At 45.0% G+C, this 24,949-nt stretch overlaps 1 protein-coding gene and 1 non-coding gene across 2 annotated transcripts in view; one reads left to right on the plus strand and one right to left on the minus strand.

The window, feature by feature from the left end:
* The first annotated feature begins 577 nt into the window (after positions 1–577).
* The window catches only part of RNF144A (ring finger protein 144A), a 65,732-nt gene continuing 41,360 nt past the window's right edge, over positions 578–24,949 (plus strand). The window contains exon 1 of the mRNA XM_073001202.2: positions 578–838. The gene's annotated coding sequence lies outside the window, so the exon portion shown is untranslated. The remainder of the gene's footprint in view (positions 839–24,949) is intronic.
* LOC140703405 (U1 spliceosomal RNA) lies at positions 16,333–16,498 on the minus strand. The gene has a single exon (XR_012082816.2). It is a non-coding gene; the product is annotated as a U1 spliceosomal RNA (small nuclear RNA).

The raw sequence follows: 24,949 nt of genomic DNA on the forward strand, positions 1-24,949 counted from the left end.
GAGTGGGCTTCGCTTTTTGCTGTGGCCTCGCTCCCGTTCTTGGCAAGCGCGCCCGCGATGCTCGCAGCTCCGGGTGTTTCTCACACCGACCAGCCGGCCGGCGCGCCCGACGGGGCCCGTGGGAAAAGAAGGCCCCCTTTCCCTCCGGAAGCATCGGCGCGGTCCGCGCCCCAGGGAGGCCCGAGAGGCAGCGCACCGTCCGGGCGCGTCTGAACGCCCCTCGCCCTTGCCCTCGCCCTCGCCCCTGCGGCTTCTTCTTCATCCACACGCACCCGCTGGCCTGGCCGCGGCCCGCCTTCCTGCGCGGGAGGGGGAGGCCCTCGCTGGGCTGGGCTGGGCTGGGCGCGGGCGGCCCTGGCGGCAACGGGCGCCCTCGGGCAGCAGGCGGCGCCCGGCTCCGCAGTCGCGGCTCGGGCGGCGCAACCGGCGGGCGCTCCGATCCGCGGCGACCGTCCGCCTCCCTTTCCCGCCTCCTCCTCCTCCTCCTCGTTGCTCGTCCTTCCTACCGAAGGGAAGGCGGCGAGGAGGGCGGCCGGGCAGCAGGAGGAGCCGGGGCCGCCAGCCAGCAAGTGAGCGAGCGAGCGAGCGGGCGCCCTGGCGCGCCGGACGGACGTCGCCTGGGCGGAGGGGAGGAAGGAAGGCCGGCGGCGGAGGCAGCAGCAGCAGCAGCAGCATGAGCCGCCGGGAGACCCCCTGCGGGAGAGGCTGTGCGGGCGCCTGAGAGGCGCCTTCTGGCCCCGGCCGGCGGCGGCGGCAGCAGCGGGCGAGCGCGGGAGGAAGGAGCGGCCTCTGCGGCGCGGCGGCCCGGCCTCTTCGCGGGAGCATCAGCCCGAGGACGGTAAGAAGGCGCCGCCGCCGCCGCCGCTGTCCCTGCCTCCCTTTGTGTCTGCTCGGCGGCGCGGAGCGGCTAGGCCAGGGCGCCCTCCTCCTCCGGCGCTCCCTCCTCGGAGCCTGGCGGAACGCCCCCCCCCGCCGGGCCAGGCGCCCGCCCGCCCGGGAGTGTGTGTGTGTGTGGGGGGGGGAAGAAGCTCCTGGGGCTGCCTTGCGGGGAGCGGCTGGCCGTGTCGCCGGGCTTCTCCTCGCGTGGGATGGGGCTGCTCGGGGGTCCTCGACACGCGCGCCTTCAAACCCCCCCCCCGGGGACGCTTTCCTTGGCTGTGGGGTGGGATTTGGGAGGGATGGCGCGCGGAAGGAGGGAGAAGGACCCCCCAAGGAGGGGACCGGAGGGCGGGGGCTGGAGGAGGCCCTCTTGCACACCCTGAGGGGGAAGGAGCCGGGCCTCCCCCTCCCACCCCCGACCCTCCTGACGAGCAGGTGCGAATGGGCTCGCCTTCTTGCTGCCCGCTCGCCACCCCCCCCCGCCCCAGCCCGGCTTGTCCCTAGCTAGGGCGGTGGAGGTGGGTGGGCAAAGCCCGGTTGGCAGCGTGGCCCCCTTAACGCGTCTCTCCAGCGAGGCGGGCGCTCCGGGGCAGGCGGGTCGTTTCGCTCAAGACCGGTCGCGCCCCCCCCCCCCCCGGGGGCAGCCTGAACGTCCCTTTATAAAGGCCCGGGATCCGAGGAGGTGGTAGACGCAGAGGAGTCTGAAAGTCTTTGGCTAGGTAGCGATGCTTGTGTATACCTACAAATATATGTACAGCCAGGGAGAGCCTTTGCGTTCCTCTTCGGATTCTCCCCTACAGTACTCGGCAGGCATAGACCCGTTTGGCATCCATCCTGCTCTTGTGGGGATGGAGGTGGGGGGTGTTTTTTGTTTTTTTGTCTTAAAGGCGCTTCCTGCTGGGTGCCTTCCCCAGAGCCAAGGCGGGGGAGGGTCTACCAAAGAGGCGGAGGAGGCAGCCGCCGCCAAGCATCTACGTCCTCCGTGGCTTTTAATACCCGGCGGCCTTGGCATCACTTTGGTTGAGGAAGAAGCTGGGAGATGCGCCTTCAGACTTTAATTCTTTCCACGGACAGATTTTCTTGTGGGGGCAGGGAGGGGTGAGATCTGGCAGTCCTTGGCTGGATGGGAAGGTCTGTTGAGTGTCTGGGAGAGGGTTAGCAGAACAGAGGGCGAAAACATTTAAGGAGCTTTGAAGGGATTTCGGGCGGGGGCGGGGTAGGTCCTTATAAACATGGGAGATTTCCACTGGTTTGTTCTCTCATTTCCTGAGACAGAGCATATTTATTCTCCCAGGGTCAAAGTGGTGCAGCCCTCCAAATGTGTGTGTGTGTGTGTGTGTGTGTGTGTGAGTGAGTGAGTGAGTGAGTGAGTGAGTGAGAGTGAGAGAGAGAGAGAAGCGGTATGTGTGTGAGAAGATGCTTTATAGCCTCTTTCATTCTTAAAACTGATGGCTGTGTTCAGATTGACGGTCTTGTCAAAACAATCTGTGGTTAAGAGCAGATTCCTCCGTTTTGCGTTGTGTTGGCCACAGTTTGCACATAAGAACCAGGTGCTTCCCCCACATCCTATACAGTCCCATGTGCCTGTTTCTTTCTGTGGGGGTCACATGGAAGGGGAGAGAGAGAGAGAGAGAGAAAAGGTGGGTGCAGGTACTTAAGATCACCCTGGCTAGAAAAGTAGGGGTGAAATTGCTGAAATTGCTGCTGTGTTGTCCAAGGAGAGTTGGAGAGATTGGTTTGGAAAAAAGAGAGACAAGGGTGTCTGGCCTGCATGTGGGAACCAGGTCTTTGTGATGATAAAGGATCTAAGTGGTGGATTGTCTGTATTCATGTAGAACAGGGGTTCCCAATCTTGGGTCCTCAGGATGTTCTTGGACTAAAACTCCCAGAAGCCTTCACCACTCACTGTGCTGGCTGGGATTTCTGGGGGTTGTAGTCTCAGAACACCTGGGGACCCAAGGTTGGGAACCACTGGTTTAGAAGAATACAAGAGTGTGATTGGTTTATGTAATATCAGATTAATAATTTGCAAACATATAGTAACTCCTATAACTCTTCCTCCCATGTGTAAGTTCCTTAGGGATGAGGGGGAGCCAAAGAGTTAAGGTCAAGGGGCCTATTTTTATTTCCTTATCTGTCTGTCTTTATATCAGATCTATTCAGAAGATGTCACCAACAAGGGAATGTATGGTTCTCTGAAGGCTGTTGGAATGCAACTCCTAGCAAGCCATAGCCAGAAAAGCTGATAGAGATGGATGGTGGGAAGTTGCAGGGCAGCAACATCTGAACACAGCAACACACTCCCTAGCCTAGCACAGAAGTCATTTTTAAAGTACTGCATCTGTGTGAGTGGAGGGGATGAGCTTAGGGAAGACTCCCCCTCTCCTTCTCATCCCCCCCCCCTCTTCAAATTGAGGTTTACAAGCAGTTTGATGCTATAAATGATCTTGCTGGTGGGATATTCAGCTTCTGGTTTGCTTCTGAAGTTCTAGGTCTACTAAAATGGCTGCAGATGCTATGTGTCTAAACTTAGCCTGGGAAAAAGCAGCAGAATGCAGAAAAAGTGTGGGAGGAAATTTATGCTGGTGCCCCCCCCCCTCCTTGAGGCTGCAAAATGCAGGGCAGTGCCTTATAGGCTCTTTAAAAGACAGTCGGGTCATCGAATCAAATAGGGACGATTCTCTGCTCCCTTTAACTTTGCTGCCTGGGTTGACTCATGTGCTATTCTTGGTGTGAGTTTTAAACTGAGCCTTCCTGAAACTCCTGGTAGGAAACCCACACAAATTACCGGAGGACACTCAGTGTTTGCAGAGGAATGGAAGGCATCTAGGTTAGAGGGTAGGTGGGTGTGAATAGCTAAGAGAAAAATGGCGATTTCAAGTATGCTTTCATGTAATGCAGTAGCAGCCCTGTTCTTTTACCCGTAGCCATGCTTTACACAGAGAGCCTAAGACAGAGAATAATAGAGGAAGAAGCGCTCACACACACACACACACACACAGAGAGAGAGAGAGAGAGAGAGAGAGATGTAAATAAACAAGACGGTAACTATTATCAAGTCAAATCGTCCCCAAGACTGCTGTATGCAAATTTACGGATTGTACCGCTTTCTTCTAGTGAAAGTGTCCATCTAAATAAATACAGTGGGGTCTCTACTTAAGAATGTCCCTACTTAAGAACAATTCCACTTAAGAACAGCTCCATTTGCTAAATTTTGCTTCTACTTGAGAACAAAAATCCAAGATAAGAACAGGAAAAAAAAACTTTCCTGCTCTTTTTTTAACCTTAGGTCATCTTAGGTTAAAAAAAGTTCTCCCCCTAGTGGTAGAGTACGTATTAACCAGCTTTGCATTAGTTCCTATGGGAACTAATGCTTCAATGTACGAACGCACCTCTACATAACAAAAAACAAACAAACAAACAAAAACAGCCAGAACAGATTAATTGGTTTTCAGTCCATTGCTTCAAAATTAGCTTCGTCAGAAGTGCTTTTAACACTGTTCCCTGACCTAAGGGGGAAAAAAAAGAAAAATATCCCCCTCTAGTGGTAGAAGGCGGAATAGCAGCTTCCCATTAGTTTCTATGGACAGAAAAGAGCAGATACAGATTAAATGGTTTTCAATGCATTCCTATGGGAAATGCAGATTCTACATAAGAACTTTTCCACTTGAGAACCACCTTCGAATACGGATTAAGTTCTTAAGTAGAGACCCCACTGTAATTGTGATGAACTCACTGCTGTGAGAAAAAAAATGGCAAAAATACAACATAGGCATAAACCCACTGATTTAAGTGGGCACAACTGTGCCTGGCTCTATGTTGAATTTATGTCTATATATTTGGGATGCGTACGATTGTATTAATTTTAGAATTGCTGTGATTTATAAATATGGGATACTATTCATAAATGCTTGGAAGTCTAATTGGACTGCTGGGTAGCTGTTGAGGCCTCTGGCTGCCAAGTCAGAGGCTAGGAGTTTTGATTCCTCACTGTGCCTCCTTGGCAGGGGCTGGACTCAGTGACCTACAGGGTCCCTTCCAGCTCTGCAGTTTGAAGATTATTATTATTATTATTATTATAAATCTGTGTGGGATTGTGCTGTTAGTCAAATGGCATACCTTCTGAGAAACTGCATAAAAAATCCCCGGAATATCTCTGTTTAGTCTGTATTTGCCGTTTGTCCTTAAAATGTTGAAATCATGTGTCTTTCCCATCTTGATTTGCAGTTAGGACATGTTTGGTTAACGTCATGGGACACCCATTCTGTAGCAGTTTCAGATCTAGTTCTGTTACAGAAATCTGTTTTCTTCCAGCAAACCTTCACTTCTAATTACTGAGCCTCTGTTACTAGTACTTGTTTGCTCCTTTTGTGCCCTTTGAAATTCTCGTTCTCTTCTGGTACTCTGGCATTCATATTTTGTGGTGTGCCAGACTTTAGGAGGATTAGTTCCTGGCTGTGGAGCCAAAGATTGGGAGTTTGATTCCCCAACATGACTCCTGGACAAGGGGCTGGACTCCATGATCCATAGGGTCCCTTACAGTTCTATAATTCTAAGATGATGATGATGATGATGATGTAGATTCTGTATCCCATTTTCTGGATTCTGTATCCCATTTTTTAAAAAGAGTTCTCCCTCCTCATTCCATTTCATGTGCCGTTTTTAAGAGGGGATGGCTGTACAGGATTTCTCTCTTAATTAACTACAACTAACAGAAATAACTTTAAAAAGAATCGAAGCTGCAGTGCACGTTTTTGAAAGTATGTCTTCTTCTTTCTTTAAGGCTTGTTGGCGCTCACTCAGAGGCCGACAATGAACTCTTGTTTTTTAAAGCAAAGTTGCCAAGGCTTTTACCACCAGCCTGGCATGTAGATATTTAGCAGGTACTGTTTTTAGCTTTTGGTTTTGCTCCCTGGAACGAACTGCTGTTTTCCAGATAGCTGTGAAGAGCAAAGCCAACAAAGAGAGGAGACAAAGAAAGGAATGAAAACTTGGCGACTTCTTTTTTTTTTTTGTCAGCTTACAGAATGCTTTTCTTAAACAGTTATCTCATTACCTGTATGCAGCGTGTAACTGTCGTAACATTACACTGAGCAGTTGTAGGTCATGCTGCATCACAACAGAGTACCAACAAGCCTTTGTGTAAGTAAGGCACAGTGGATTCACTCAGCTGAGAGTGCTGTTCAGCTCCTTGCTACCTCTGTCCTCACTGAATGTTTGCTTGCTTCCTTTTCTCAGTGTGGCCCTCAGTATCTTCCAGGGAGAAAGGCACCCCCCCCCCCGAAAAGGAAAGCTGTGTTCCTTCTCCTTCTCCCTGCTTGTTTGCTTGGGGAAGGCCGGTCAGAGCCTTGGAGGAACAAGAGGAGAAACTGGTGTAAAACACTCCATGCTCTCCTTCCTCACTAAGATGCAAGCAAAGGGACCTTGCTCTGTATCTTCCCAAATCCTGTTAGTTATGCCCACAACATAATGCAAAAGGTGTAATTGTCTCAGGTTAAGAAACCACTGGAAAGATGGCCTGTTATTTGCCAAATAGGATTTCAACCAAATGACCTAGATATTTTAGGTGAAGGCAGCATCTGAAGGACACCAAATTGTTTAAGATTAGAGAAGGTGGAACGAAATGTTTCATAACTAAATATTTCAAGAACACTGGTTTTGCCCTTTGTTTTTACCTACAGCCTCCCAAGGGGGCAGGGAGTGCATGCAGATAATTTCAGATTTGTGCATGCTCCTAAAATACAGAATCTTCATGACACAGTTTGGGTTGTTTTAGAGCAAATGACAGCTCTTGGTTGTTTGCCAGTGAAAGTTTTTGCAAGGGTCAGAAGATACATGGGAAGGTTTGCAATAAGTGATGGGCCCATGAGGTCCATGGCCAAGGTATTTGCTATGCCAGCACTAAAATGGTCACTTGTGCAGAGCAGTAAACAGTATGCATGTTGAAAAGTTTTCTGCCTAGAGTTGTGTACATACTCTCAGCCTGCTCCATCCTGTATTCCTGGAAGGGAGATGATTGTTTCAGTCTAATTGGGCTGTCGATTTTTTTTGTTAAATGAATGCCCACTCATTTCAGGTTAATGTATGAGACAATCACGGTCTTGTGTGATAGAAAATGGTCATCCATCTTTGTTTTGGCTGTTTTCATTTCAGATTTGACTGTTAAATGCAAAGGCCAGCTTCTCCAACAGTGGCTTGGTTCAATACAAAGACTGATTTATAATTCTGGAATTATAGCTACATAACATTTTCAAAACGATATTATTTTATTTGTTTTGAAGCAGATTTTGTTTAAAAAAATGTCTTACAGTTATTATTTAGCTTTTGGTTTTGTAAGGACTAATGCCTTAAAAACTCACGTTTTGTAATACTTTAAAAAAGTGCTTCACACCACAACCACCAAATAGTACCGGTTTCCCTGAAAATAAGACAGGTTCTTATATTAATGTTTGCTTCAAAAAACGCATTAGAACTTATTTTCAGGGGATTTTTTTCCCCATGTACAACAATCTATGTTTATTCAAACACAGTCATGTCATCTTCTGGTTGCTGCACAGTGGTAGAGGGCAGGGTTTCACTTCACTGGGGCTTATTTTTGGGGTAGGGCTTATTTTAGGGGAAACAGGGTAGAACTATTCTTGGATTGCCCTAAAATAACTGGTTTGGAAAATACTGTACATCCAATATGGCGCTAGAATGCAACTCTCAGCTTTATAATAAAAAAAGTAAAAACAAAGCCAGGACTGATTCCATCTGTTGAGGCTTTTTGCTACAGTATGTTCTCAGCAGTTTTAAAACAACTGTAGCCATGAATGTCTCAGTTGGGCCATCAGAAACCACTAGTTAAATGTCTCACTCTGAATCTGCACTTAGGAATCATCCTGCTGTCCTCTTGAGAAGGATTTGGAAGAAAGAGGAGGGAGGAAAAAAGCCAGGAGTAGCAGCAGGCTTGGTTCTGGCCTCTAGTAAAGAACAGCAGAACACTGTGTCATTTTGGGTAAAGGCTCTGGGGAAGTGGAAATTCTATCCGGGCCAAACCTTTGAAGATTCAAGTGTGTTTGGAGCACTGCATCCGGCAAACACACCTTTTGGAGCATAGGAGACATGCGCTAACAGGAGAAAACTACACACTATGGGCAGAGAGGCTCTTGCCTTCTGTCTCTGCTCTTGCTTCTGGATAGCTTCATGTCCTCTTCCTATGCAGAGCGCGCTGCTTCTTTGTTTGTGTCAGATGCCGTCCCCTGGTGCTTCTGGAGTAGAAGGATCAGCCAGCGGGCTGTTCAAGGAGCATCTAGGCTGTTCACATAGTGCTTCACGGGGGAGATGTGTACCTAGGCCTGACACAGGAACACCTCTGATAGTTCACTCCCATGGAGATATGCTTCAAAGGAGATAGACAGATACACAAAGAAGCCCAGCCTCATGGAAGCTTCCTTCATTTATGCATACCGTGTCATTACTGTGATTGTTATTTATAGTTGTGAAAACTTGCATTTTACCTGTTTCCTTTGGAAGGGAATGCCAGGCGGATAGATTCAGCAATATTTAGAACAATTCCATTTTGCATTCTCTCTGAAAGGGGCGGGGGGGGAAAGGCCCACCTCATGAATCTCATATTGGAAGGCTGTTCCTCCAGCTGCCACGGCATGCTGAATTTCTGCAACCAGTGTGTCTGCAAGTGCCTCGCTCTGAGGGCTCCTAGGAAGATGACATTGTGCACAGGGTGCCCTGGAAGCAGACATTTTTCCAGGTTTCTTTTCCCATAACATCTGGAACTGAAGAAGGATCTTGCAGAGGGGCATTTGGCTATGTAGATAACCGCCATGCAAGCTCTCCCTGAGATGGACTGAGATGAGAAGCCAGCAGGAGCCGTTCGAGATGCCGGGGTAGCATCCCAGAGAAGCCTCCCGGAAAGCCACAGCACCCATTGTGTGAGGGAATGCTTGTGTGGCTTGCTCGAACAAAGTAGAGGCTACAAAGCAGCAACAGGCAGCTGTTCAAGAGTTACTCCCAGATTGGGTCTTTGTCTTTTGAGGGTCTGTGAATCATTCTAGCAAAGCATTGATTGGTTGTCGTTTTGTGTGGCAAAGGGACTCGAGACGGCTTCTAGACTTGAGTCCCAAGGAAGGTTCCCTCAAATTTCTGGCCCTGCTGAGCAGGAGCCTCACCCTGTGCACATGGGTGGAGTTCCAGCCAAAACTGGAATGGGTGCCAACTCTGGCTGCTGGTGTGCAGCCTCAATGGAGCTCTACATGCGAGTGCTCACAGCTTAGAAGGAATGTTGGTCCCAAGCTTTATATATGGTCATAGTATGCCTGGCTGTATTTGCCCAGTGTAAGGCAGAGTACATTTTTTTCCTGCTGCAGATGAAACTGAATTATTTCTTGAGCTGGGAATACAGAATTATGTGAATAGCTCAGTACCCTAATAATGCTGTGAAGGAGAAGATGATGGGGCAAGGAAGTCTTGGGATAGTGATGTATGGAAGCGAGAGCTGGATCATAAAGAAAGCTGACCGCCGAAGAATTGATGCCTTTGAACTGTGGTGCTGGAGGAGGCTCTTGAGAGTCCCCTGGACTGCAAGGAGGACAAACCTATCAATTCTAAAGGAATTAAACCTGAGTGCTCACTGGAAGGACAGATCCTGAAGCTGAGGCTCCAGTACTTTGGCCATCTCATGAGAAGAGAAGACCCCTTGGAAAAGACCTTGATGTTAGGAAAGTGTGAAGGCAAGAGGAGAAGGGGACGACAGAGGATGAGATGGCTGGACAGTGTCATCGAAGCAACCAATATGAATTTGACACAACTCCAGGAGGCAGTGGAAAATAGGAGGGCCTGGCGTGCTCTGGTCCATGGGGTCACGAAGTCGGACACGACTAAATGACTAAAGGACGATGACGCACAGGGATAGAGAAAAGAAGTATCATTTATTATTCAGAGTGATGTTTGGATGTCAAAAATGCTGTAGAATTAGGTGCAGAAGAGACTTAACAGCCCCTCTTTCTTACCTATTATACCTGAAATCAAGTGTTCACATTCCCTCCCTTTCTTTTCTTCATCTTAAAGATGCTTTTTGTATTCTGTGGGAAGATTTCAAATTTATTTTGAAATTTGGAGGAGATCCTTGAATCCTTTCTGCCTCACATCTTTGTTTGAGCTGAATGTTACTTCAGCGACAATCTGGTCTTACCTGCTTTGAATTCTGTAGCCCTGTTTTGTCATGCATTTCCCTCTTGTTTCTGTGCAAACACTTGATAGTCTGGGGAGGAGGGTGGGGTTCAATACAGCGCATTCAGTATTTCCTGGGGAGAAGAGAGACAGCTGTCAGCTATGAGTGACATCTGCATTTGAGCTTTACTGTCCTACTACCTGTTTCATACCTAATCACACATCGTTTCCCTTTGTATTCATAGAAAGTACACTAAGGAAGGGGAAAATGGCTGAGACAAAAATAGACACTGCCAAGGAGTAACTAAATTGTGTGGTTTTGCAAAATGAACACTTAATTTGCTTGTGGTGGGAAGAAGATACTTTCAGTATAAGGGGAAACCCACTGAATGTTAATTTGGCGTGATGTGTAAATGTTGACACTTGCTACAAAAGGATGCATACAAATGGATTGGTAACTCAGTGTAGCTAGGACTTGCTTTGTGGTGACCTTTCCTCATGAAAGCAACAACTAGAGAATCAAGCCATTATGAGTGGAACAGTTAGGGAGACCTACATCTGTAGGAAGGAAAAAAAGATGTCCTAGCCCAGTTCTCTCTAGATTGTGCCCTGAGCAGGTGAAGACTCAAAAGAAGTCCACTGATGGCAAAGAGGACCATTGAGTCACTTCCATTTATGCCTGCAGAAAGCTCCATGGGCCTTCGTTTACCACTGCTGCCAGTTCCTGAGTGGAGTAGACTCCAAAACTAGATGGTGCAGGGGCATGACAAGAGGCATCATAGGTCCTGTTTTATCCAAGCCTCCCTGTTTTCCTGCGGGGGGGGGGGGAAACACACACACACACACACACACACACACACACACACACACACACACACACACACACACACACACACACACACACACACACACACACACACACACACACACACACACACACACACACACACACACACACACACACACACACACACACACACACACACACACACACACACAAAGAATGGGTTTCTACTGAAGCCAAGCCTCAGCCCTGCTCTGCCCTGTTGTTGGAGAAATACTGGAAATATAACCAAGTCTGCCAATCTAAAAACTGCCCAATGTTTGTTGGCATAAACTGGATGGGTTTTAGATTTGGGAATGGCAGGAGATGCAACATTGCAGACCAGCCCTTCACCCAGAGCCAGTTAGGATTGATCTCAGCTCTCCCATTTTACACACTTTACATATAAGGCTTACGGTTAGCAGAGGTTTTGCTCACCACAAAAGCAATGAGAATAGCAGGTGTTCGTCCTGGAGTAAAGGTCTGGATTAAGTCTGAAATGAAGTGGATTTTTAAAATGAGATATTTTTAGACTATATAAAGGAATTTTAAGATATACCTTGTAACAGTAGGATTTTCTGGGGGATTTTTGTGTATGTGTGGGGGTTTGGTTGGGTGTTTTTCTTGTTAATACGATGCCTTTACACTCATTTTGTGCTGAGTACTAAAATGAAAGCCGAGAGGCCATTTCGGATCCTAAGTGTCTCAGCTTCATATCTTGAGCACCCAGGTGCTGTTTCTCTTTTTCACGTTAAGACTTGTTAGATATTATATGCCACATAGATGTGGTGGGCAGAAGGAAATGGTTTAAACTTTCCGCCACCTATAGGTTTCCCCCTACAGTTCTCCCCTTCTGCTGTTTTCCATTCAATATAGATTCCAGGGCCATTTTTCTGTTCCATCTAAGGTCTCTCTCTCTCTCTCTCTCTCTCTCTCTCTGTGTGTGTGTGTGGTTTGGGTGGAGGCTGAAAGGCAGAAGAAGGGTTAAGTGCCATCTCTCAGTGCTTCAGTACAAACCATTTCCTCCTGACACCGAGGCCAAGCAGTGTCGAGGCTTTAAAAATACTGTACTGTTACTAGGCCAAAACAAAAGTAGTGTTCTTCCCTCAGAAAGTAATTTGGTGCTTCCTGTTCTTTGCTTGTGTTACTCTTAAGTATTTTTGTGAGGGCGTGCTCATTCCGAGTAAAGAGTGAGCTGCTCCTGGAAATGCTGTAGTCTCTTGAGTTAGATACCAGGCGTGCTGGGGAGCTGCAACGTGGCCCTTGGGGGCCCATGCGTGGCCCGCAGGCAGCATGTTGCCTCCCCAAGCTCTACCAGATTCCTCGCTGCCCCTTACACCCATGACACCCTCTTTATGGAGGCGGCTGCTGTTGGCACTTGTACCCCCGTGCACCCTTGTGAGTCACAGGGAATCTTCTTGACTCTCGTGCCTTTCAGAGGTGTGAAGAAATTGCACGGGAACAGTGTGGAGGTAAGAGGGCTGCTCCGCCTCTTGCCGGTTTGACTGCTCCCAGTTTGATAATTTGGTTGGGGGGGGGGAAGTTCCTGATGAATTGTGGGAGGTCATCTCTGCCCCCCCACAAAAAAAAAGTCTCTAGCTAAGAGGACAGCAGAGACTAAAGGCACGGTTTCACAGCGCTCTCTGCCTCACTGCCAGTGAAGTAACGACGTACTCCCTTCTTCTCCCTACAACCCCCTTCAAAGAACATCCAAGATTTTAAGTCCAAGAACATCTGTCAACCCAGGTTTGGGAACCACTGCTCTAGCCGGTGCTTCCCAACCTTGAGTCCCCAGTAAGTCAATACGGGATTGCAGCTATGTTTGAGTAGCTGTCCTGACCTGTTTTATATTTGTCATGATGGTTTCCTCATTTCTGTCTCCTATATATTCCTATCACAGTTCTTTCATTTAAAATGCATCGTGTCCTCTAATACATTTTAAATATAAGGCACATTAAACATTTTTCTTTTCTCCCCCCCTCCTTTCCTTTCCTTTTTTCTTTCTTTCTTTTTTTGGATGCCATCTTTTATGTGCGTGATCATTATGGCCAAAGGGTTCTATGGCTTGTCCTCCACACAATGAGAGACTTGTCCTCCAAATTTCAAAGCCTGGGGGTTCACATTCTTATGCAATAATGTAGCTTTTCCACATGACTTCTATTTGCACTCAGAGGTAAGCCTCCAGCGCAGTGGGAAAGGAACAGCTCAAAAAAACAGGCTGTTTTGTATGCTTAGAACATTTCTTCTTCTTTTTGTTCCAAGATGCTACTCTGTTTCAAACAGCGTGCAGAAGACACATTTCACAGAGATGAGAAATAGATTTTAACCGCTGTTCATGTTAGAGATTTACCTTTAAATGAAGATCTGACAAAAAAAGAGTCCCTTCAAAGACTTGTAAATCAAACGGCTTGAACATCTCCTGGTAGACTGTCAACGGGTGTTAAATATTTTGTTCACCCAGTCATTTCACATTTGAATTAAATCATGCAATTCCCATTCACCATTTTGAACGTTTCATATTTCTGTCTTGTTTCTTACTTTTGATAATGTCTTAGCTGTAGCAGTTTAATTCCTCCCCATGCCCTTAAAAATAATAATAATGTCAGCATCTCTAACTGTCAGACACTTGCCCTTCCAAAGGTGCCTGTTTTTGCCATTGATCCAGGTGTTTTCTACGGCCATTTATGTTTTAAAAAATTGGTCCCATTCTACTAACCTCTGATACATCTCAGGTATGTTAAGGTTTTCTTGATGGAACTGCACTGACTACATCTGTTGTTGTTATGTGCTGTCACATCACTTCCAACCAATGGCAACCCTATCAATGAGCAGTCTTCAAAACCTTTTGTCCTCAATGACCTTGCTCAGCGCTTGTAAACTCAAGCCTGTGACTTCCTATAGGGAATCAATCCATCTCATACTTGCTCTTCCTCTTTTCCTGCCATCTTCAACCTTTTCCAGAGAATCTTGCCTACTCATGATGTACCCAAAGTACATCAGCCTCAGTTTCAACATTTTTGCCTCCAGAGATAGTTCAAGTTTATTTGATTTAGGACCCACTTGTTTGGTTTTCTGGCAACCCAGGGCAAAAAAATAAAAATAAAAATAAAAAAATGAACAGGTGGGCCCTATATCAATCAAGCAAAGTTCTCCTCCAGCACCGTGTTTCAAATGAATCAGTTTTGTTCCTGTCAGCTTAATTGTCCAGCTTTCACACTCATACATGATGATTGGAAATACATGAGAGTGGATGAACTTGGTCTTGTTCTCCAGTGACACACCCTTAAACTTGATGATCTTTTCTGATTCCTTCATTGCAGCCCTTCTTAGTCCCAGTCTTTTTCTGATTTTTTGGCTGATGTTTCCTTTGAGATTGCTGATTGAACCAAGGTATACAAAAGTCTCTGTTTCAATTTCTTCATTGTCAGTGCCAAAGTTGTGTAGTTCTTCTATAGTCATTATTTTTGTCTACTTAATGTTTACCTCACTATCTTCTTTCACTTTCCCTAAAAGTTGTTTCAAGTCATTGCTCCTTTCTGCCAGTAAGATGTTATCATCTGCATATTTTAACTTTCTTCCACCAATTTTCACTCCTCCTCCTCCTCCTTCTGAATCTAGACCAGCTTTCTGTAGTATATGTTCTGAGTATGGATTGGATAGATAAGGGCATAAAATGCACCCTTGTCCGACACTTTCGCCTATAGGAAACCATTCTGTCTCTCCATATTCTGTTCTAACTGTAGCTTCTTGTCCACAATACATCAGGACAATCAAGTGCTGAGGCATACCCATTTCTTTCAGAACAACCCCTAGTTTCTCATGATCTATACAGTCAGAGGCTTTGCTGTAGTGTTTAAAGCATAGACTGAAGAGTAAAGCAGAAACCCTAAAAGAATCATAGTGCTAAAATATAGTCTAAATAATATTCCTGATGAATTTGAAGTCCACATAAAGAACAGATTTGTGATACTAAACTGAATTCACTGTGAGCTGGAAGAACTGTTGAGTGAAATCAGATATACTATCAAGAAAGAAAGCAAAAAGTCAATTCCTGTAGTAAAAAGAAAATGTAGATGGATGATGGAAGAAGCACCTAAAACTGCAAGAAGCAAAAGTAAAAGGTGATTGAAATAGGGAAGAAGTTAGAACCCTGAATGCAGTGTTTCAGTGACTGTCATGTAGAAACAAAGTGCAAAGAAATAGAAGAGAACAACACAAGGGAAAAACAGCTCTCTTCCAGTAGATCCAAGAAACTAAAGGGAAATTCTAGATTAGGAATTCTGAGAGACCAGCAGGGAAGCACATTATCTGACCAGGAGAAAATAAAGAGAAGATGGAAGCAGTACACTGAGGACAGAACGAACAAAAGGATGACAGACTCCTTTGAAGAGGAATCTTATGGCGAAGAATCTGCAGTTCTAGAAAGTAAAGGGAAAGGTACTCTGAAAGCACTAGAAAGAAAGAAATCACCAGGGATAGATGGGATACCAGAAGGACTGTTTCAAACCACAGAGACTGAATCTGTCAAAATCCTGGTAAGACTATTCCAACAAATATAGAAAACAAAACAGTGGCCCACTGACTGGAAACGTTCAATATACTTCCAGTTCCTATGAAAAGAGATGCCAAGGAGTGTGAAAACAATAGGTCCCTTGCTTTAATAGCCCATGCAATAAAAGTGATGTTCAGGGTGCTTCAGCAAAGACTTTTACCTTATATGGACTGAGAAATGCTTGTTGTTCAAGCTGGAATCCAAAAGGAAGAGGTACTTGAGATCTTATTTGTTTGTTTGTTTGTTTGTTTACACGCACGCGCGCGCGCGCACACACACACACACACACACACACACACACACACACACACACACACACACACACACACATACATACATACATACATACATTCATTCATTCATACATACATACATACAAAACCCTCTCATCTAGTACCGGAGCACTATGTGGGGTGGCTAACAACATTTAAAAACAAAACTACAGTGGTGCCTCGCAAGACAATTTTAATTTGTTCTGCAGAAATCTGTCTTGCGAAAACATCGTCTTGCGAAACGCGATTCCCCATTGGGATGCATTGAAATCTATTTAATGCGTTCCAATTGGTGGAAAAATCACTATCTTGTGACAATTGTCCATAGAAGACATTGTTTTGCAAAACACAGTTCCCCATACCATATTGGGGAAAAGCAATCCCCTCACCTGCTCTGCCTTTGGAAATTCAATGGGTCTCAGATGGCCTTCCCCCTCTTTCTTTCCAGCAACAAAGAAAGAGGGTGAAAGGAGTCAAAGCAGCCCCCTGGCTCTTGATAATGGTGACTCCTTTTGCCCTGATCCTTTACCACACATGAGAAAAAGAGGAAGAATGCAATACAAGACATCACCAGGACTTGCTGCCTTTTCAATAGGTCCTGATGAGGAGAAAGAGAGATGAAAAGAAATCTAGAAAAACCAGTGAAATCATAAGTGCAATCTCCCATTAACATAAATTATGCAGTTGAGTTCCCCACATTTGGGGAAATCACAGGGATCAGCAGCACACCCAAAGTGCAATGGATGAGCCTCTCCCTGGGAAAACCACTTTTATGACATGGTATTTTCCCTGCAAATTATGGGTTGGAATGACCCTTGAACCTCCTACCCCCTTCTGTCCCCTGACTCCCCAAGGCATGGTGACCCCCTGGCTGCACCTCCCACTCAGTACAGGGCTGCACAGCCCCAGTCCTGCCAGAGGCCAAGAGAGCTCCTCAGTGTTTTGGGGTGCCCTGCAGGACCCCCATCAGGAGCTAGGTGTTCCTCCCACAATAAGGACGGAGCCTGGCATATATCTGCAGGAGGTACATTCCATAGTGTTGTGACCACCACCAAGAAGGCCCAGTTCCTGGTGGTAGTTTTCTGGGCCTCTCTAGGAATGTCCACACTGGCTGGATCAGGTGGTATGGGTGGGAAATCTTAGAGAGAGAGTCTTTGTCAGGTAACGAGGTTCCCAAACCGCTAAGGGCTTTATAGGTTAATACCAGCCCTTTGCATTTGGCATGGAAGCATGCAGGGAGCCAGTGGAGACATGCCAGAATCGGGGAGATGAGGTCACATTTTTGTACTCCTGATATAAATTTGGCTGCTGATGAATTAGAAGCTGCCAATAACTGCAGGTAAATTGCCAGTATCACTAACTTAGATTTCTTCTTTCTTATCTTAACTACAAAGCCTTTTAAACATTCTGTCTGTGCTCAGTATCCTGATATCCTAAGCACACACTATTAAAGATGTCACATTTTTAAAGAGTCTTTTTAACACCTCTCCTCTCAACTCGCTTTTGACCAGGATCCTCCCCCCTTCATTCCAGGTTTGCTACTTCCTCCTAAAGTGTGATGTAAATTACAGTCCCCTGAATTAAGATAAACTGGAAAGCAATGTAGGGTTGGATAAACAGAGTTAAACAGATTCATGAAACAAGGGTGCCTTTTTGAAAGCACGTATACACATATGTTAACCTGTAAGTGGGGCACTCAAATGGTTTATGACTTGTTTTCTTTCTAACTTGGGTAAAGAAAAACGTCAAAACCCACAGCGTTTTTAGTGCCTGGTATATTTTCGGCAGGGGCTTTTGCCTCTTCTGAAAGTGCGTGCCTCACACATAAATGCAAAGGCAATGGCTTCAGGGTAATCTTGCTCAAGACATACAGGAATGCTGGCATCGAGTGCATGCTGAAAACCTATGGGCTTTATCTAAGATTCTAGGACACGACATACATAAAAATAGAAAGCTGCTATACAGTCAAAAATAAAAACTTACATGGCAGGGCAAGACTAAGACTCTGACAGCATTACGTCCCTCCCAGTGCTTGACACCAGAGGCTTCCTTTTCTTGTAAAATTCTGTTCTGATTTTATTTTGTAGCTGACTTTCATAATCAAAGTAAATACAGTTTCTGATACAGAAAGGAATGGTTTCGAAGAAAAAGGGAGAATGAACATAGTAAGTTTGGTGATCCATAACTATTTACTTCTGCTGGCCTTAATAAGCACTACAGTAATTCCTGGTAAAGGTGTGTATTGAACTTGGAGCGGATGCCTGCTCAGGCTGGTGGGGCTGAGCCGTGTGTTGAATCCTCTACACTACAGGCAATGCCACTGAAAGAGGGAACTGACACACAAGAAGATCATTAATGCAAAGCCAGCAAGGGTGTGGGTTTGCTGATCTTACAAACATCAAAAAAGTTCAAAACCTTATTCTGCATATGATATTAACAGTTTCTAAATCTATACCATCTAACTTAACAGGAAACCGCAGATAATGCTTGAAAACGGTGGATAATAGGAAATGCTATACATAGCATGGTAAAAGAAAAAACCCTGAAATATGTAATTTAATCATGTTTTACCAGAACTGATACCCTGTAGTGGCCAGTTCTGGTAAATACCGTATTTTTTGCACCATAAGACGCACTTTTTCTCCCAAAAAAACTGGGGGGAAAAGTGTATGCGTCTTATGGAGCGAATACTGTCCCCTTCATGCCACCATCGCTGGCTTCCCAGGCCTCCGGAGGCCTCAGCAGGCCCCGTGGGGGCCTCTCCCAGCCACCATCGCTGGCTTCCCAGGCCTCCGGAGGCCTCAGCAGGCCCCGTGGGGGCCTCTCCCAGCCACCATCGCTGGCTTCCTAGGCCTCCGGAAGCCTCAGCAGGCCCCGTGGAGAGTCCCCCACCACCACCATCGCTGGCTTCTGAGGACCTCCAGGAGGCTTTCAACCGGTAAGGTGCTGCTTTTTACTTTTTTAAAAAAATCTTCTGCGTGGGTTTTGGAGGGTAGATTTGGGCTGGGAGTATGTTTCTATGTTGCTTTGTGTTTTGGTGATTTTTTTGCAGTCCCAGCATGGGACTTGCTCTGTTAATTTATTTTTACTTCATTTTTTGGTATTTAAAAATTAGTTGCTTCTTTTTACTTTTTAAAAAATGTTCTGGCTGGGTTTTGGAGGGTAGATTTGGGCTGGGGGTATGTTTCTATGTTGCTTTGTGTTTTGGTGATTTTTTTTGGCAGTCCCAGTGTGGGACTTGCTCTGTTTATATATTTTTATTTTATTTTAATTTTCAGTATTTAAAAATTAAGTGTGTCTTAACGTCCAGTGCGTCTTACGGAGCGAAAAATACGGTACATTGTAAAAATACATATTTTTAGGTTTTTTCTTTTAATATTTTTAGTATTTTCCAACCGCAGATAAGTGAAACTGCAAATACTGATTCTGATCCCAGTGTACCTCCAGATTATGAATTATCTGTAACAGGCACTGAATCCATGGGCAAATGATACCAGAAATACATTTAAACAAAGGGTTTCAGGTGTAGCTGCAGAAATTGACATAATTGCCACCAGATCCTCAAAAACTGTTAAATGGTTCGCAGGCGCAAAAGATCCGTGCCAATATGGAAAAAAAATACTTGTATCCCATGAAAATGGAATATTGGAAAGCTTTTACGAGATTACTGTTTGAACAAATGGAATCAGTTATGAAACTGGGGAGATTTCATGGCCTACCAGTCCAAGGTAGATGTTGTATCTATGGGTCAAAAATCAGCCAAAGGAGGAGGAGGAGGAGGAGGAGGTCTGCTTGCTTCACGGGAGAGAGAAATCAACATCTGACAAAGAATGTGGCTTTGTGGCAAAGGCTACCGGATGCTGGGAGAAATTTGTGGATTCTGTCTGTACAAATCATCATTGAAATTTGAAAACTTAAAGGGTTTAATTGTAACCTGAGAAAACCCATTAATGCCAGCTCCTAATAGATTTTCTATCTGCATTTTATCAATAATAATTTGTTTTGCAAATAAAGTCTTACCCATTTTAGAGGTGCAGATATTAAACATGTATGTGCTCCTAGCATGTATAATTTTTTATGTTTTAACTGTTTTCTTTCTGTGTTTATGCTAGTTCGATTAACTGCATTTGTTTTATTTTGCTATGGTCTGTACCAGTGGTTCGTAATGTTGGGTCCCCCGATGTTCTTGGACTGCAGTTCCCAGAAATTCTAGCCAGCACAACTACCCATGGTGGATTCTTGGAGTTTTAGTTCAAGAACATCTGGGAACCCAAGGTGGGGAACCAGTGGTCTTTATACTAGTCCTTATCTTAAGCAGCATTCATAGCCTGGATGGAAGCAGTGTATTTGCATCACAAAGGACAGTTGCCATTTCTTCAAAGGGGTAGGTTGCTGTTTAGAAGCTTTGCAACAAGTTATGTGCTCATTTCAGCCTAACAAAAACAGAGGTATGAAGAGTAACCTTCCAAACACAGTCATTCCATAGCAGAACTCTTTCAGGCCTGTTTTTAGTTTAGTAATGTATACATAATATTTGGTTTCCCGGTGCTTTATTAGAATATTGACCTGGATACCTAAAGTGTTTGCTGCCTTTTCATAGAGAGGCAGTGCAAACAAAGAAGCTTGTTGTGCTTGACACTTGTGTACACAGTCTTGACGACAGCTGGCTGGCACACACGTTTTTCACTTTTCACTCAAAGCATAAAAATCGAAAGAGGTGTTTCCGTCTTTTCCTCTGATAACGAAAATACTGTGTGCTAAACCTGTTCAGGAGGAAGAAAGAGTAGGTTTTGGGTGGCTTGCTAAACAAACATACCTTTGTAGACAAGCTTTAAGCAACATAATAAAGTTTAATTGCAGGATGCTGTGTGTTTTTGTCCCTCGTGAATATTACTGTTATGTAATTGTTTTCAAAATTGGTTTTATCAGCTGTTTTGAAATGTTGTATGTTTAATTCTTTTTAATGTCGTACCGTGTGCGTTCATTGTACCTATTTTCAGCTGTTTGTGAGCCGTACATTGGGAGAAAGATGGCAGAAAATAATATAAATAGACACCAAGGTTTAAAATGCCAGATTTGAAGAGCTACACTTATATTAAGCTTCCTTTTTAAAAAAATCTGTCAAAAATATGTAGTGGCAAAAGACACTTGTCTTTTCTTCAAATTCAAAAGCTGACAAATCACAAGGTAGATCGATTCAATCTGAAAAGCAATTTTCAAATTGAATTGATCTATCTTGTGATTTGTTAGTTTAACATGTTAACACCAGAAATGCGGCCTCAGTTTTAAATACCCTTAAAACTGCTGTTAACCAAAGAAGGAATTAATGAAGCAAAATTCTAAATTTCCTTTCACATCGGAAGGAAGCGTTATATAAGTTCACATCTAACTGGGGAAAAAAATCATGTCATGATGGTACCTTGTTAACCATTCCTGACTTAGCCCAACTCTGAGAACCACCATCTTCTGTTATACTTCTGCCACCAGTTGTGATGCTGTCTCAATGGATTTTCAAATTAAATTTAACTTCTTCTTTATTCCATATCAGCTGTTCTATATACTCTAACCATTTGTATAAATGTGCAGGATAAATTAAAACACTTCTTGTGACATTCAAAATAATCCTTGCTGAACCTTATGGCTGGAATCCTCTTTCCAAAAGTTACGCCACATAACTTCACTTTCTGGAAAGTGACTGTGGCCGACGATGTCATCAACCACTGTGGTTTCGTGGAAATTATACATCTCAGATCGCCACCCCCACCCCGAGTCTCTTGGCTCCCTTTTGTCATGAGGAAGCTATTTGGGACCATGGGACAGTGGAAGAGTCTTTCCAGAATTTCCAGAAGCAGCCACCAGCGGGATGATTTTACCAGTGGTAGCACTGATAAACTGGTAGACTACTCTCATCCTACATGCCTCAGTGGTAGCCTTGGACCTTTTGCAGGGGGCATTAGAAATTTTCAGTTTCAGGGGGGGAAAAATGCTGCATCTGATGATATCATCAGCCTTACGAGGTATAACTTATGCTGGTGGAGTTCAATATTGTCTGATAGAGGGAAATCATCTTTTGGGGAGGGGGTGGCTGTGTGTTTTAGGACCACTAATTGATAAAATTAAATGATATTTGGTAGACCAGGGATGGGGATCCTTTAGCTTTCCAGATATTTGGACTTCAGCATCCAAGAGTCTCAGACGACACGGGCAATGATAAGGCGTTCTGGGAGTGGCTCAAAACAGCTGGCAGGCCAGAGATTCTCTACTGCTGCTGTAATCGTATCCCGGCAGCATACAGTATAGCCTCCCGAGTCCCTGCCAGTTTGTGTCTCATGGGAGTGTATGGAATTCTTGTGTTCACCCCGTGGTGAACCAGCCCTTTTGAGTGCTTTCCAGTTCAACCAGCAAACAAGGCCAATTTTGGTATTCCCCATTCACCACCAGTTAGGAAGAGTAGGAACGGGCGCATGAGCTCCCACTGCTTTACTTCCGTATCTGTCATTCTCTGTAAGTAACACGCAACCCAACCAGTTTTTCACTAGTCTTCCCATGAAAGCATTGAGCTGTTCATTCATTACAAATTGTGTAGGAAGCCTACTTAAACAGAAGAGGGTCTTCAGTATAATAGAGAGTTGCAGTTGAGTCGGTGGAGGGTGAGAGAGTAGCAGCCAAAGGAGCAGAGCTAGCATGAAGTTGGTGCTTTTCCTCATTTCTTTCAACGATTTTGGTTAAGCAGTGGGGAGAAGAGGCCCTGTCTCATCAAGAGAAGTTGTTACTTTGCTGTAATTAACACTTGGGGAGGATGAAGGCCTTCTCTCTTAACATGGGGGAGGGCCGTTTTAACAATAGTTTTGTACAAGTACCAGCACCTCTTTCCCTACAGAGGCCAGAGGGTTGGTTGGTTTCCTTTCAACTGCCTCCAGAGGAAAGGAGGAGCTCCATCAGAGGAAAGTGGTGAAGGCTCAAGTACATTTTAATTGTGTTCTGTAGGCTGGAATGAACAAATTTAGAACTGGCCACAGCAAGTATCCCAGTGATAATAATGCGCGCTTGTGTGGAAGGCATCAGAATACTGCACAGTAACTGCATTTCCAGTTAGCAAGACATTAAGCAAGTTTTTCCCCCAGAACTACCACTATTTTGACTGCTTTGTTTTGAAGTTCAGCTCTCATTCTACTTTGACATTGTAAACATGCTAAGTTTAAATATTTGAACTAGAGATGCTGACAAATAATGGTTGCTTTTTTTATTCGGTTGGGTGGATTGGGAAACCAGTATCCTTTGGGGGAAAGGAACTTCTCTGAATGTTGCATTGTTGTTTCCAGCTCAGTGATGTGCTTAGGAAGGGAAAGTGCATACATATTTTTATGGGAAGTCAGTACTTATGAAAGTCTTAGAATGGACTTATGTTTAAAGCCGCTTTGGGTCCCTTGTTGGGAGAAATGCGGCATATAAATGAAACTAATAATAATAATAATAAAATAAAAGATATGCAAAACTAGCACAGACTGAGAATCAAGTGATCTGTTTATCCCTGATCTGGCTAAGCCACTTCTGAAAGTGATAATCTGGACCTCATTTCACATAATTAATGGTGTGTGTGTGTGTGTGTTTGTGTGTGTGTGTGTATATGTGTGTGTGTAGTAAACGACTTAGATAATAGCTGCCTGTGGTTTTGAAAGTCTAGGCTTGAAAAGCCTAAATGGTGCCCCATGCGTTAAACAGATTAGTCACGTTGCTAGTCCCTTTCCACTAGCCACCCTGGCTTCTCTTTCTTGTTCGTGTTTCTTTTCTGTTTGGACTCTTCTCCGCTATACAAAAGAACTGTGGGCAGGTGAAGCTTATATTTAGAATCATTGTCTGCAGTTAAGAGGGATTTGCAGCAGCCATTATTTCATTGCACATTTATCACCTATAATGTTTCCTATTGCTTTAGTGAGGAGAGTCCTCTGCTCTTCAGGGTTTTTTGATGGATAGTGAGTGAATCCTAATCCCAATCCATCCCAAGTTTGTTGTAACTAAATCAGTGGAAGAAATGTGCCACTATATCCAGACTGGCAGATGAAGTTGTACACTTTTCGAAGACACTCATTGTTTGCAATATTAGTTTGAAGAGTTCACCAATAGTTTGTTTGGCTAGATATGACAGCCTTTCTTGTTGTCAGTAGTATCCGTAAGGCTCACCTCCAACACCACATTTCAAGTCAGTTGGTCCCCCCACCCCGTCTTTCTTCACTTTCTGTCTTTTAAATTCTGTAGATGATTTTGACCTTGTTTTTAGCTGAACTGCTGGATAGCTCAGTGGGTTAGAGGTTGGGTGTTCGATTCCCCACTGTGCCTCCCTGATGACCTGGACTCGATGATCCAAAGGGTCCCTTCCAGCTCTGCATGCAGTTCTATGATGATGATGATATAACAATTTTTGCTAACTCTCAACCCCTCTTTTTATTTCAGAAGAGTAGAGGGTATCTTTTGGAAAACTTGCTGGCAATATGTTTGTAGATAGAGCAAGGGTTTGGAAATTGGGAGATAGCTTTCTAGTCTGCATTTTGCTATTTCAGTCTTCAGCCCTCAGTTGGATGGGCGTTCCTGCTTTTCCCACTCAGATATTCCCTGCTTCCTAAAGGTTCCTAATATGTTCCCTCCGGCAACCCGAGTCGCACCAGGGTGGAATCTCTTCCTAGTTCTTCATCAGCTTACTAAGGCCCTTTGCAAGCCTTTCGCTACAGTGGGCATCAGATTCCTTTCCACGAGGATAGCGTTCCTGCTTAGTGAGAAGAGCAGAGTTCGGCTGAACTTCTCTGCCAAAAGGATAAGGTGATGCTCTGTCTAGAAATTTTGTTCCTTCTTAAACTAGTCTCTGGCTTCCACCTGGTGCAGAGCATTGCCCTCCCTGCACAGTACAGCAGTCCAGTCACATCTGTCACTCTTTCCACACGTTGGACATTCACGGAGCATGCCCCTTTTGCCTTCCTTGAACTTGGCTGTTTCTGCATGTTACTCAGGCTCTTTGCTACACCTCGAGGAAGAAATGTACCGCCGTCTCTTCTCAGCGCCTTGCCAGATAGGTAGTAGACACCTTTAGAAAACTGCTGCCAACTAGCTCACTTCCCCCTGCCTGAAAACTGGATGCTTGGTTCATGCCACATCCTCAGGGCTCCCTGAGGGGTGTCTTCATTCCTGTCAAATAGCAAAGTGACAATGGAGAGTGCGCTGGGCACATTCATCAGACACTGCTGTTTGGACAGGAGGCCCTGC

This window comes from Pogona vitticeps, chromosome 1 (genome assembly GCF_051106095.1).
Source record: "Pogona vitticeps strain Pit_001003342236 chromosome 1, PviZW2.1, whole genome shotgun sequence".
Taxonomy (NCBI): Eukaryota; Metazoa; Chordata; class Lepidosauria; order Squamata; family Agamidae; genus Pogona; species Pogona vitticeps.